The sequence below is a fragment of the Stenella coeruleoalba genome (genome assembly GCF_951394435.1).
Source record: "Stenella coeruleoalba genome assembly, contig: scaffold_78, whole genome shotgun sequence".
Lineage (NCBI taxonomy): Eukaryota > Metazoa > Chordata > Mammalia > Artiodactyla > Delphinidae > Stenella > Stenella coeruleoalba.
The window spans coordinates 439,378-454,258 of NW_027646200.1; the positions used below are offsets into that span (position 1 = coordinate 439,378).

A 14,881-nucleotide genomic window follows, 5' to 3' on the forward strand; every position below is an offset into this window, starting at 1 on the left:
GGTATTTACTTACAAAGCAATATCACTCAGCAATGAAATCTGTGTCATCAGGCCCTTAGCAGCAAAATGAGTGGATTCAGGTATGATGATTCTAACTGAAATAAGTCACACAGAAAAAGAAACATCATAAGATATCAGCAATACACGGAATGGAAACTTGGCTACACAGGAACTGAATTACAGAACAGAACAGGGTCTCAAATTTAGAAAACTAACTTATGCTTGCTTAAGGGGAAAGGTGAGTTGGGGTGCTGCATAAAACCAGAGATTGAAATGAGCACAGATAAAGTTCCTTAAGCCAAATATGGAATAGACAAGAGCTACTCCTTGCTCAACGAAATGGACTCAACACCGCATATTAAACGCCTAAGAATGTACCTGACTAGTAAGTATCTTAAAACCTATGGATTGCTATGTCTCCGAAAGAGAATCAAGCATGTGTACAGGGGCATAAACGCAGCAGTGATAGGATTGGAGAGGTTCGGTGAGCAAATGAAGACCCTTTGAAGTCATATTGCATGGTACCCATTCCACGGGTTTCAACTACCCAGGTTTAAGGTATTCTTCCTTCAGCTAAAACATGCATGTGGAACCTAGAGTATGATCAACCATGTGATCGGGAGACGTGTTCAAATATGTCTCAGTTTTCGTACCCTGGTACTCGGGTGCAACATTCCAGACGCTTTACTAACACTCTCCCCAATTGGAGAGTCAGTCCCTTTAACTTCCTGTTTGGCCCAGTTTGCAATTTCTGTGGAAGATGAACAGGAATAGCGAGAACCAATGAAAGACTAGCTGGAGGTGTCTGGATGGGCAAATTTAACTCTCATTTCCCACCAGGAAGAGGAATTAACCAAAGGCTCAGCGTGCCGTGCCAGAACCAGATTAGGGCCTGAAGACGTCCTGCGGTGTTGCGGTCAGGTCACAAGAAAGCGAGTTGAAGAAAGGAGCTCAGGGACACTGTAATTCACAACCCTGCAGAGTTATAAATGACAGCTATCGTCCAAAAATATACTGAAGTAAGGCTGCCAAGAGGACTTGAAAGCGGGGCAGAATTGCAGGAAATCGATTTCAGGAGGTAGACTGGAATTGCATTGAAAGCATAGGAAAAGAGGCAGAACGTCCACAATGATGCACTTGGCCAAAAAGGGCGTATGCGTTTTTTCCTGAATATATTCAGGAAAAAACGCATACGCCCTTTTTGGCCAACCAAGCAAGCTCGCAAAGGAAATCTGCACTACAATGAAGTCTCACTTCCCCCCGGTCAAAAGGGCCATCTGAAAAAAGTGTAAAATCCAGAAAGGCAGGACAGGCCATGGAGAACTGGGAGCCTTGTTATGCTGATGGGCAGGATGTAATTTGCCAACAGACACTCAGGAGAAGTGTATGGTGTTTCCTGAAACATCTAAAAAACAAAGCAACAGAACCTAGGGCACTTCCACTTATGGTCCTATAGCTTAGGGAAATTAAAATCAAAAAGACACAGCCACCCCAAAGTTTGGGATGCCTCTGTTTACAAGAACCTCGTTTACAGTACAAGTTCAACATCGCAGAAAGTGAAAAATGGATAAAGAAGTTGTGGTATTTACTTACAAAGCAATATCAGTCAGCAATGAAATCTGTGTCATCAGGCCCTTAGCAGCACAATGAGTGGATTCAGGTATGATGATTCTAACTGAAATAAGTCACACAGAAAAAGAAACATCATAAGATATCAGTAATACACGGAATGGAAACTTGGCTACACAGGAACTGAATTACAGAACAGAACAGGGTCTCAAATTTAGAAAACCAACTTATGCTTGCTTAAGGGTAAAGGTGAGTTGGGGTGCTGCATAAAACCAGAGATTGAAATGAGCACAGATAAAGTTCCTTAAGTCAAATATGGAATAGACAAGAGCTACTCCTTGCTCAATGAAATGGACTCAACACCCCATATTAAACAACTAAGAATGTACCTGACTAGTAAGTATCTTAAAACCTATGGATTGCTATGTCTCCAAAAGAGAATCAAGCGTGTGTACAGGGGCATAAACGCAGCAGTGATAGGATTGGAGAGGTTCGGTGAGCAAATGAAGACCCTTTGAAGTCATATTGCATGGTACCCATTCCACAGGTTTCAACTACCCAAGTTTTAGGTATTCTTCCTTCAGCTAAAATATGCATGTGGAACCCAGAGTATGATCAACCATGTGATCGGGAGACGTGTTCAAATATGTCTCAGTTTTCCTCCCCTGGTACTCGGGTGCAACATTCCAGACGCTTTACTAACACTCTCCCCACTTGGAGAGTCAGCGCCTTTAACCTCCTGTTTGGCACAGTTTGCAATTTCTGCGGAAGATGAACAGGAATAGCGAGAACCAATGAGAGGCTAGCTGGAGGTGTCTGGACCGGCAAATTTAACTCTCATTTCCCAACAGGAAGAGGAAATAACCAAAGGCTCAGCGTGCCGTACCGGAACCAGATTAGGGCCTGAAGCCATCCTGCGGTGTTGCGGCCAGCTCAAAAGAAACCGAGTTGAAGAAAGGAGCTCAGGGGCACTGTAATTCACAAACCTGCAGAGTTATAAATGACAGCTATCGTCCAAAAATAGACTGAAGTAAGGCTGCCAAGAGGACTTGAAAGCGGGGCAGAATTGCAGGAAACCGATTTCAGGAGGTAGACTGGAATTGCATTGAAAGCATAGGAAAAGAGGCAGAACGTCCACAATGATGCACTTGGCCAAAAAGGGCGTATGCGTTTTTTCCTGAATATATTCAGGAAAAAACGCATACGCCCTTTTTGGCCAACCAAGCAAGCTTGCAAAGGAAATCTGCACTACAATGAAGTCTCACTTCCCCCCGGTCAAAAGGGCCATCTGAAAAAAGTGTAAAATCCAGAAAGGCAGGACAGGCCATGGAGAACTGGGAGCCTTGTTATGCTGATGGGCGGGATGTAAATTGCCAAGAACCACTTGGGAGAAGTGTATGGTGTTTCCTGAAACAACTAAAAAACAAAGCAACAGAACCTAGGGCACTTCCACTTATGGTCCTATAGCTTAGGGAAATTAAAATGAAAAAGACACAGCCACCCCAAAGTTTGGAACGGCTCTGTTTACAAGAACCTCGTTTACAGTACAAGTTCAACATCGCAGAAAGTGAAAAATGGATAAAGAAGTTGTGGTATTTACTTACAAAGCAATATCACTCAGCAATGAAATCTGTGTCATCAGGCCCTTAGCAGCACAATGAGTGGATTCAGGTATGATGATTCTAACTGAAATAAGTCACACAGAAAAAGAAACATCATAAGATATCAGCAATACACGGAATGTAAACTTGGCTACACAGGAACTGAATTACAGAACAGAACAGGGTCTCAAATTTAGAAAACTAACTTATGCTTGCTTAAGGGGAAAGGTGAGTTGGGGTGCTGCATAAAACCAGAGATTGAAATGAGCACAGATAAAGTTCCTTAAGCCAAATATGGAATAGACAAGAGCTACTCCTTGCTCAACGAAATGGACTCAACACCGCATATTAAACGCCTAAGAATGTACCTGACTAGTAAGTATCTTAAAACCTATGGATTGCTATGTCTCCGAAAGAGAATCAAGCATGTGTACAGGGGCATAAACGCAGCAGTGATAGGATTGGAGAGGTTCGGTGAGCAAATGAAGACCCTTTGAAGTCATATTGCATGGTACCCATTCCACGGGTTTCAACTACCCATGTTTAAGGTATTCTTCCTTCAGCTAAAACATGCATGTGGAACCCAGAGTATGATCAACCATGTGATCGGGAGACGTGTTCAAATATGTCACAGTTTTCCTCCCCTGGTACTCGGGTGCAACATTCCAGACACTTTACTAACACTCTCCCCCCTTGGAGAGTCAGCGCTTTTAACCTCCTCTTTGGCCCAGTTTGCAATTTCTGCGGAAGATGAACAGGAATAGCGAGAACCAATGAGAGACTAGCTGGAGGTGTCTGGACGGGCAAATTTAACTCTCATTTCCCACCAGGAAGAGGAAATAATCAAAGGCTCAGCGTGCCGTGCCGGAACCAGATTAGGGCCTGAAGCCATCCTGCGGTGTTGCGGCCAGGTCACAAGAAAGCAAGTTGAAGAAAGGAGCTCAGGGGCACTGTAATTCACAAACCTGCAGAGTTATAAATGACAGCTATCGTCCAAAAATAGACTGAAGTAAGGCTGCCAAGAGGACTTGAAAGCGGGGCAGAATTGCAGGAAACCGATTTCAGGAGGTAGACTGGAATTGCATTGAAAGCATAGGAAAAGAGGCAGAACGTCCACAATGATGCACTTGGCCAAAAAGGGCGTATGCGTTTTTTCCTGAATATATTCAGGAAAAAACGCATACGCCCTTTTTGGCCAACCAAGCAAGCTTGCAAAGGAAATCTGCACTACAATGAAGTCTCACTTCCCCCCGGTCAAAAGGGCCATCTGAAAAAAGTGTAAAATCCAGAAAGGCAGGACAGGCCATGGAGAACTGGGAGCCTTGTTATGCTGATGGGCGGGATGTAAATTGCCAACAACCACTCGGGAGAAGTGTATGGTGTTTCCTGAAACATCTAAAAAACAAAGCAACAGAGCCTAGGGCACTTCCACTTATGGTCCTATAGCTTAGGGAAATTAAAATCAAAAAGACACAACCACCCCAAAGTTTGGGACGCCTCCGTTTACAAGAACCTCGTTTACCGTACAAGTTCAATATCACAGAAAGTGAAAAATGTATAAAGAACTTGTGGTACTTACGTACAATGCAGTATCACTCAGCAATGAAATCTATGTCATCAGGCCCGTAGCAGCATAATGAGTGGATTCAGGTACGATGATTCTAACTGAAATAAGTCACACAGAAAAAGAAACATCATAAGATATCAGTAATACACGGAATGTAAACTTGGCTACACAGGAACTGAATTACAGAACAGAACAGGGTCTCAAATTTAGAAAACCAACTTATGCTTGCTTAAGGGTAAAGGTGAGTTGGGGTGCTGCATAAAACCAGAGATTGAAATGAGCACAGATAAAGTTCCTTAAGTCAAATATGGAATAGACAAGAGCTACTCCTTGCTCAATGAAATGGACTCAACACCGCATATTAAACGCCTAAGAATGTACCTGACTAGTAAGTATCTTAAAACCTATGGATTGCTATGTCTCCGAAAGAGAATCAAGCATGTGTACAGGGGCATAAACGCAGCAGTGATAGGATTGGAGAGGTTCGGTGAGCAAATGAAGACCCTTTGAAGTCATATTGCATGGTACCCATTACACGGGTCTCAACTCTCCAGGTTTAAGGTATTCTTCCTTCAGCTAAAACATGCATGTGGAACCCAAGTATGATCAACCATGTGAACGGGAGGCGTGTTCAAATATGTCTCAGTTTTCCTCCCCTGGTACTCTGGTGCAACATTCCAGACGCTTTACTAACACTCTCCCCACTTGGAGAGTCAGCGCCTTTAACCTCCTGTTTGGCCCAGTTTGCAATTTCTGCGGAAGATGAACAGGAATAGCGAGAACCAATGAGAGGCTAGCTGGAGGTGTCTGGACGGGCAAATTTAACTCTCATTTCCCACCAGGAAGAGGAAATAACCAAAGGCTCAGCGTGCCGTACCGGAACCAGATTAGGGCCTGAAGCCATCCTGCGGTGTTGCGGCCAGGTCACAAGAAAGCGAGTTGAAGAAAGGAGCTCAGGGGCACTGTAATTCACAAACCTGCAGAGTTATAAATGACAGCTATCGTCCAAAAATAGACTGAAGTAAGGCTGCCAAGAGGACTTGAAAGCGGGGCAGAATTGCAGGAAACCGATTTCAGGAGGTAGACTGGAATTGCATTGAAAGCATAGGAAAAGAGGCAGAACGTCCACAATGATGCACTTGGCCAAAAAGGGCGTATGCGTTTTTTCCTGAATATATTCAGGAAAAAACGCATACGCCCTTTTTGGCCAACCAAGCAAGCTTGCAAAGGAAATCTGCACTACAATGAAGTCTCACTTCCCCCCGGTCAAAAGGGCCATCTGAAAAAAGTGTAAAATCCAGAAAGGCAGGACAGGCCATGGAGAACTGGGAGCCTTGTTATGCTGATGGGCGGGATGTAAATTGCCAACAGACACTCGGGAGAAGTGTATGGTGTTTCCTGAAACATCTAAAAAACAAAGCAACAGAGCCTAGGGCACTGCCACTTATGGTCCTATAGCTTAGGGAAATTAAAATCAAAAAGACACAGCCACCCCAAAGTTTGGAATGGCTCTGTTTACAAGAACCTCGTTTACAGTACAAGTTCAACATCGCAGAAAGTGAAAAATGGATAAAGAAGTTGTGGTATTTACTTACAAAGCAATATCACTCAGCAATGAAATCTATGTCATCAGGCCCTTAGCATCACAATGAGTGGATTCAGGTATGATGATTCTAACTGAAATAAGTCACACAGAAAAAGAAACATCATAAGATATCAGTAATACACGGAATGGAAACTTGGCTACACAGGAACTGAATTACAGAACAGAACAGGGTCTCAAATTTAGAAAACCAACTTATGCTTGCTTAAGGGTAAAGGTGAGTTGGGGTGCTGCATAAAACCAGAGATTGAAATGAGCACAGATAAAGTTCCTTAAGTCAAATATGGAATAGACAAGAGCTACTCCTTGCTCAACGAAATTGACTCAACACCGCATATTAAACGCCTAAGAATGTACCTGACTTGTAAGTATCTTAAAACCTATGGATTGCTATGTCTCCGAAAGAGAATCAAGCATGTGTACAGGGGCATAAACGCAGCAGTGATAGGATTGGAGAGGTTCGGTGAGCAAATGAAGACCCTTTGAAGTCATATTGCATGGTACCCATTCCACGGGTTTCAACTACCCAGGTTTTAGGTATTCTTCCTTCAGCTAAAACATGCATGTGGAACCCAGAGTATGATCAACCATGTGATCGGGAGACGTGTTCAAATATGTCTCAGGTTTCCTCCCCTGGTACTCGGGTGCAACATTCCAGACGCTTTACTAACACTCTCCCCACTTGGAGAGTCAGCGCCTTTAACCTCCTGTTTGGCTCAGTTTGCAATTTCTGCGGAAGATGAACAGGAATAGCGAGAACCAATGAGAGACTAGCTGGAGGTGTCTGGACCGGCAAATTTAACTCTCATTTCCCAACAGGAAGAGGAAATAACCAAAGGCTCAGCGTGCCGTACCGGAACCAGATTAGGGCCTGAAGCCATCCTGCGGTGTTGCGGCCAGGTCACAAGAAAGCGAGTTGAAGAAAGGAGCTCAGGGGCACTGTAATTCACAAACCTGCAGAGTTATAAATGACAGCTATCGTCCAAAAATAGACTGAAGTAAGGCTGCCAAGAGGACTTGAAAGCGGGGCAGAATTGCAGGAAACCGATTTCAGGAGGTAGACTGGAATTGCATTGAAAGCATAGGAAAAGAGGCAGAACGTCCACAATGATGCACTTGGCCAAAAAGGGCGTATGCGTTTTTTCCTGAATATATTCAGGAAAAAACGCATACGCCCATTTTGGCCAACCAAGCAAGCTTGCAAAGGAAATCTGCACTACAATGAAGTCTCACTTCCCCCCGGTCAAAAGGGCCATCTGAAAAAAGTGTAAAATCCAGAAAGGCAGGACAGGCCATGGAGAACTGGGAGCCTTGTTATGCTGATGGGCGGGTTGTAAATTGCCAACAACCACTCGGGTGAAGTGTATGGTGTTTCCTGAAACATCTAAAAAACAAAGCAACAGAACCTAGGGCACTTCCACTCATGGTCCTATAGCTTAGGGAAATTAAAATCGAAAAGACACAGCCACCCCAAAGTTTGGAACGGCTCTGTTTACAAAAACCTCGTTTACAGTACAAGTTCAACATCGCAGAAAGTGAAAAATGGATAAAGAAGTTGTGGTATTTACTTACAAAGCAATATCACTCAGCAATGAAATCTGTGTCATCAGGCCCTTAGCAGCACAATGAGTGGATTCAGGTATGATGATTCTAACTGAAATAAGTCACACAGAAAAAGAAACATCATAAGATATCAGTAATACACGGAATGTAAACTTGGCTACACAGGAACTGAATTACAGAACAGAACAGGGACTCAAATTTAGAAAACCAACTTATGCTTGCTTAAGGGTAAAGGTGAGTTGGGGTGCTGCATAAAACCAGAGATTGAAATGAGCACAGATAAAGTTCCTTAAGCCAAATATGGAATAGACAAGAGCTACTCCTTGCTCAACGAAATGGACTCAACACCGCATATTAAACGCCTAAGAATGTACCTGACTTGTAAGTATCTTAAAACCTATGGATTGCTATGTCTCCGAAAGAGAATCAAGCATGTGTACAGGGGCATAAACGCAGCAGTGATAGGATTGGAGAGGTTCGGTTAGCAAATGAAGACCCTTTGAAGTCATATTGCATGGTACCCATTCCACGGGTTTCAACTACCCAGGTTTAAGGTATTCTTCCTTCAGCTAAAACATGCATGTGGAACCTAGAGTATGATCAACCATGTGACCGGGAGACGTGTTCAAATATGTCTCAGTTTTCGTACCCTGGTACTCGGGTGCAACATTCCAGACGCTTTACTAACACTCTCCCGACTTGGAGAGTCAGTCCCTTTAACCTCCTGTGTGGCCCAGTTTGCAATTTCTGCGGAAGATGAACAGGAATAGCGAGAACCAATGGAGACTACCTGGAGGTGTCTGCACGGGCAAATTTAACTCTCATTTCCTACCAGGAAGAGGAATTAACCAAAGGCTCAGCGTGCCATGCCAGAACCAGATTAGGGCCTGAGCCATCCTGCCGTGTTGCGGCCAGCTCAAAAGAAAGCGAGTTGAAGAAAGGAGCTCAGGGGCACTGTAATTCACAAACCTGCAGAGTTATAAATGACAGCTATCGTCCAAAAATAGACTGAAGTAAGGCTGCCAAGAGGACTTGAAAGCGGGGCAGAATTGCAGGAAACCGATTTCAGGAGGTAGACTGGAATTGCATTGAAAGCATAGCAAAAGAGGCAGAACGTCCACAATGATGCACTTGGCCAAAAAGGGCGTATGCGTTTTTTCCTGAATATATTCAGGAAAAAACGCATACGCCCTTTTTGGCCAACCAAGCAAGCTTGCAAAGGAAATCTGCACTACAATGAAGTCTCACTTCCCCCCGGTCAAAAGGGCCATCTGAAAAAAGTGTAAAATCCAGAAAGGCAGGACAGGCCATGGAGAACTGGGAGCCTTGTTATGCTGATGGGCGGGATGTAAATTGCCAACAACCACTCCGGAGAAGTGTATGGTGTTTCCTGAAACATCTAAAAAACAAAGCAACAGAGCCTAGGGCACTGCCACTTATGGTCCTATAGCTTAGGGAAATTAAAATCAAAAAGGCACAGCCACCCCAAAGTTTGGGACGCCTCCGTTTACAAGAACCTCGTTTACCGTACAAGTTCAATATCACAGAAAGTGAAAAATGGATAAAGAACTTGTGGTACTTACGTACAATGCAGTATCACTCAGCAATGAAATCTATGGCATCAGGCCCGTAGCAGCATAATGAGTGGATTCAGGTACGATGATTCTAACTGAAATAAGTCACTCAGAAAAAGAAACATCATAAGATATCAGTAATACACGGAATGGAAACTTGGCTACACAGGAACTGAATTACAGAACAGAACAGGGTCTCAAATTTAGAAAACCAACTTATGCTTGCTTAAGGGTAAAGGTGAGTTGGGGTGCTGCATAAAACCAGAGATTGAAATGAGCACAGATAAAGTTCCTTAAGTCAAATATGGAATAGACAAGAGCTACTCCTTGCTCAACGAAATGGACTCAAAATCGCATATTAAACGCCTAAGAATGTACCTGACTAGTAAGTATCTTAAAACCTATGGATTGCTATGTCTCCGAAAGAGAATCAAGCATGTGTACAGGGGCATAAACGCAGCAGTGATAGGATTGGAGAGGTTCGGTTAGCAAATGAAGACCCTTTGAAGTCATATTGCATGGTACCCATTACACGGGTCTTAAGTCTCCAGGTTTAAGGTATTCTTCCTTCAGCTAAAACATGCATGTGGAACCCAAGTATGATCAACCATGTGAACGGGAGACGTGTTCAAATATGTCTCAGTTTTCCTCCCCTGGTACTCGGGTGCAACGTTCCAGACACTTTACTAACACTCTCCCCACTTGGAGAGTCAGCGCCTTTAACCTCCTCTTTGGCCCAGTTTGCAATTTCTGCGGAAGATGAACAGGAATAGCGAGAACCAATGAGAGACTAGCTGGAGGTGTCTGGACGGGCAAATTTAACTCTCATTTCCCACCAGGAAGAGGAAATAACCAAAGGCTCAGCGTGCCGTGCCAGAACCAGATTAGGGCCTGAAGCCATCCTGCGGTGTTGCGGCCAGGTCACAAGAAAGCAAGTTGAAGAAAGGAGCTCAGGGGCACTGTAATTCACAAACCTGCAGAGTTATAAATGACAGCTATCGTCCAAAAATAGACTGAAGTAAGGCTGCCAAGAGGACTTGAAAGCGGGGCAGAATTGCAGGAAACCGATTTCAGGAGGTAGACTGGAATTGCATTGAAAGCATAGGAAAAGAGGCAGAACGTCCACAATGATGTACTTGGCCAAAAAGGGCGTATGCGTTTTTTCCTGAATATATTCAGGAAAAAACGCATACGCCCTTTTTGGCCAACCAAGCAAGCTTGCAAAGGAAATCTGCACTACAATGAAGTCTCACTTCCCCCCGGTCAAAAGGGCCATCTGAAAAAAGTGTAAAATCCAGAAAGGCAGGACAGGCCATGGAGAACTGGGAGCCTTGTTATGCTGATGGGCGGGATGTAAATTGCCAACAACCACTCGGGAGAAGTGTATGGTGTTTCCTGAAACATCTAAAAAACAAAGCAACAGAGCCTAGGGCACTGCCACTTATGGTCCTATAGCTTAGGGAAATTAAAATCAAAAAGACACAGCCACCCCAAAGTTTGGGACGCCTCCGTTTACAAGAACCTCGTTTACCGTACAAGTTCAATATCACAGAAAGTGAAAAATGGATAAAGAACTTGTGGTACTTACGTACAATGCAGTATCACTCAGCAATGAAATCTATGGCATCAGGCCCGTAGCAGCATAATGAGTGGATTCAGGTACGATGATTCTAACTGAAATAAGTCACACAGAAAAAGAAACATCATAAGATATCAGTAATACACGGAATGTAAACTTGGCTACACAGGAACTGAATTACAGAACAGAACAGGGTCTCAAATTTAGAAAACCAACTTATGCTTGCTTAAGGGTAAAGGTGAGTTGGGGTGCTGCATAAAACCAGAGATTGAAATGAGCACAGATAAAGTTCCTTAAGTCAAATATGGAATAGACAAGAGCTACTCCTTGCTCAACGAAATGGACTCAACACCGCATATTAAACGCCTAAGAATGTACCTGACTAGTAAGTATCTTAAAACCTATGGATTGCTATGTCTCCGAAAGAGAATCAAGCATGTGTACAGGGGCATAAACGCAGCAGTGATAGGATTGGAGAGGTTCGGTGAGCAAATGAAGACCCTTTGAAGTCATATTGCATGGTACCCATTACACGGGTCTCAACTCTCCAGGTTTAAGGTATTCTTCCTTCAGCTAAAACATGCATGTGGAACCCAAGTATGATCAACCATGTGAACGGGAGACGTGTTCAAATATGTCTCAGTTTTCCTCCCCTGGTACTCTGGTGCAACATTCCAGACGCTTTACTAACACTCTCCCCACTTGGAGAGTCAGCGCCTTTAACCTCCTGTTTGGCCCAGTTTGCAATTTCTGCGGAAGATGAACAGGAATAGCGAGAACCAATGAGAGGCTAGCTGGAGGTGTCTGGACGGGCAAATTTAACTCTCATTTCCCAACAGGAAGAGGAAATAACCAAAGGCTCAGCGTGCCGTACCGGAACCAGATTAGGGCCTGAAGCCATCCTGCGGTGTTGCGGCCAGCTCAAAAGAAAGCGAGTTGAAGAAAGGAGCTCAGGGGCACTGTAATTCACAAACCTGCAGAGTTATAAATGACAGCTATCGTCCAAAAATAGACTGAAGTAACGCTGCCAAGAGGACTTGAAAGCGGGGCAGAATTGCAGGAAACCGATTTCAGGAGGTAGACTGGAATTGCATTGAAAGCATAGGAAAAGAGGCAGAACGTCCACAATGATGCACTTGGCCAAAAAGGGCGTATGCGTTTTTTCCTGAATATATTCAGGAAAAAACGCATACGCCCTTTTTGGCCAACCAAGCAAGCTTGCAAAGGAAATCTGCACTACAATGAAGTCTCACTTCCCCCCGGTCAAAAGGGCCATCTGAAAAAAGTGTAAAATCCAGAAAGGCAGGACAGGCCATGGAGAACTGGGAGCCTTGTTATGCTGATGGGCGGCATGTAAATTGCCAACAGACACTCGGGAGAAGTGTATGGTGTTTCCTGAAACATCTAAAAAACAAAGCAACAAAACCTAGGGCACTTCCACTTATGGTCCTATAGCTTAGGGAAATTAAAATCAAAAAGACACAGCCACCCCAAAGTTTGGAATGGCTCTGTTTACAAGAACCTCGTTTACAGTACAAGTTCAACATCGCAGAAAGTGAAAAATGGATAAAGAAGTTGTGGTATTTACTTACAAAGCAATATCACTCAGCAATGAAATCTGTGTCATCAGACCCTTAGCAGCACAATGAGTGGATTCAGGTATGATGATTCGAACTGAAGTAAGTCACACAGAAAAAGAAACATCATAAGATATCAGTAATACACGGAATGTAAACTTGGCTACACAGGAACTGAATTACAGAACAGAACAGGGACTCAAATTTAGAAAACCAACTTATGCTTGCTTAAGGGTAAAGGTGAGTTGGGGTGCTGCATAAAACCAGAGATTGAAATGAGCACAGATAAAGTTCCTTAAGCCAAATATGGAATAGACAAGAGCTACTCCTTGCTCAACGAAATGGACTCAACACCGCATATTAAACGCCTAAGAATGTACCTGACTTGTAAGTATCTTAAAACCTATGGATTGCTATGTCTCCGAAAGAGAATCAAGCATGTGTACAGGGGCATAAACGCAGCAGTGATAGGATTGGAGAGGTTCGGTGAGCAAATGAAGACCCTTTGAAGTCATATTGCATGGTACCCATTCCACGGGTTTCAACTACCCAGGTTTAAGGTATTCTTCCTTCAGCTAAAACATGCATGTGGAACCTAGAGTATGATCAACCATGTGATCGGGAGACGTGTTCAAATATGTCTCAGTTTTCGTACCCTGGTACTCGGGTGCAACATTCCAGACGCTTTACTAACACTCTCCCGACTTGGAGAGTCAGTCCCTTTAACCTCCTGTTTGGCCCAGTTTGCAATTTCTGCGGAAGATGAACAGAAATAGCGAGAACCAATGGAGACTAGCTGGAGGTGTCTGGACGGGCAAATTTAACTCTCATTTCCTACCAGGAAGAGGAATTAACCAAAGGCTCAGCGTGCCATGCCAGAACCAGATTAGGGCCTGAGCCATCCTGCTGTGTTGCGGCCAGCTCAAAAGAAAGCGAGTTGAAGAAAGGAGCTCAGGGGCTCTGTAATTCACAAACCTGCAGAGTTATAAATGACAGCTATCGTCCAAAATTAGACTGAAGTAAGGCTGCCAAGAGGACTTGAAAGCGGGGCAGAATTGCAGGAAACCGATTTCAGGAGGTAGACTGGAATTGCATTGAAAGCATAGGAAAAGAGGCAGAACGTCCACAATGATGCACTTGGCCAAAAAGGGCGTATGCGTTTTTTCCTGAATATATTCAGGAAAAAACGCATACGCCCTTTTTGGCCAACCAAGCAAGCTTGCAAAGGAAATCTGCACTACAATGAAGTCTCACTTCCCCCCGGTCAAAAGGGCCATCTGAAAAAAGTGTAAAATCCAGAAAGGCAGGACAGGCCATGGAGAACTGGGAGCCTTGTTATGCTGATGGGCGGGTTGTAAATTGCCAACAACCACTCGGGAGAAGTGTATGGTGTTTCCTGAAACATCTAAAAAACAAAGCAACAGAACCTAGGGCACTTCGACTCATGGTCCTATAGCTTAGGGAAATTAAAATCAAAAAGACACTGCCACCCCAAATTTTCGAACGGCTCTGTTTACAAGAACCTCGTTTACAGTACAAGTTCAACATCGCAGAAAGTGAAAAATGGATATAGAAGTTGTGGTATTTACTTACAAAGCAATATCACTCAGCAATGAAATCTGTGTCATTAGGCCCTTAGCAGCACAATGAGTGGATTCAGGTATGATGATTCTAACTGAAATAAGTCACACAGAAAAAGAAACATCATAAGATATCAGTAATACACGGAATGTAAACTTGGCTACACAGGAACTGAATTACAGAACAGAACAGGGTCTCAAATTTAGAAAACCAACTTATTCCTGCTTAAGGGTAAAGGTGAGTTGGGGTGCTGCATAAAACCAGAGATTGAAATGAGCACAGATAAAGTTCCTTAAGCCAAATATGGAATACACAAGAGCTACTCCTTGCTCAATGAAATGGACTCAACACCCCATATTAAACGCCTAAGAATGTACCTGACTAGTAAGTATCTTAAAACCTATGGATTGCTATGTCTCCGAAAGAGAATCAAGCATGTGTACAGGGGCGTAAACACAGCAGTGATAGGATTGGAGAGGTTCAGTGAGCAAATGAAGACCCTTTGAAGTCATATTGCATGGTACCCATTCCACGGGTTTCAACTACCCAGATTTTAGGTATTCTTCCTTCAGCTAAAACATGCATGTGGAACCCAGAGTATGATCAACCATGTGATCGGGAGACGTGTTCAAATATGTCTCAGGTTTCCTCCCCTGGTACTCGGGTG

The 14,881-nt window shown here is 43.7% G+C and overlaps 1 long non-coding RNA gene across 12 annotated transcripts in view; it reads right to left on the reverse strand.

Annotated features, from left to right (window-relative positions):
- LOC307181261 overlaps positions 1-14,881 on the reverse strand; it is a 1,302,881-nt gene that overhangs the window by 389,021 nt on the left and 898,979 nt on the right. For 11 of the 12 annotated variants that reach the window (XR_013826245.1, XR_013826246.1, XR_013826247.1 and 8 more), the window contains exon 4: positions 14-95. The exons of the other annotated variant lie outside the window; for it this stretch is intronic. This is a non-coding gene — a long non-coding RNA (uncharacterized lncRNA). The remainder of the gene's footprint in view (positions 1-13; positions 96-14,881) is intronic. 12 annotated transcript variants of the gene reach the window in all.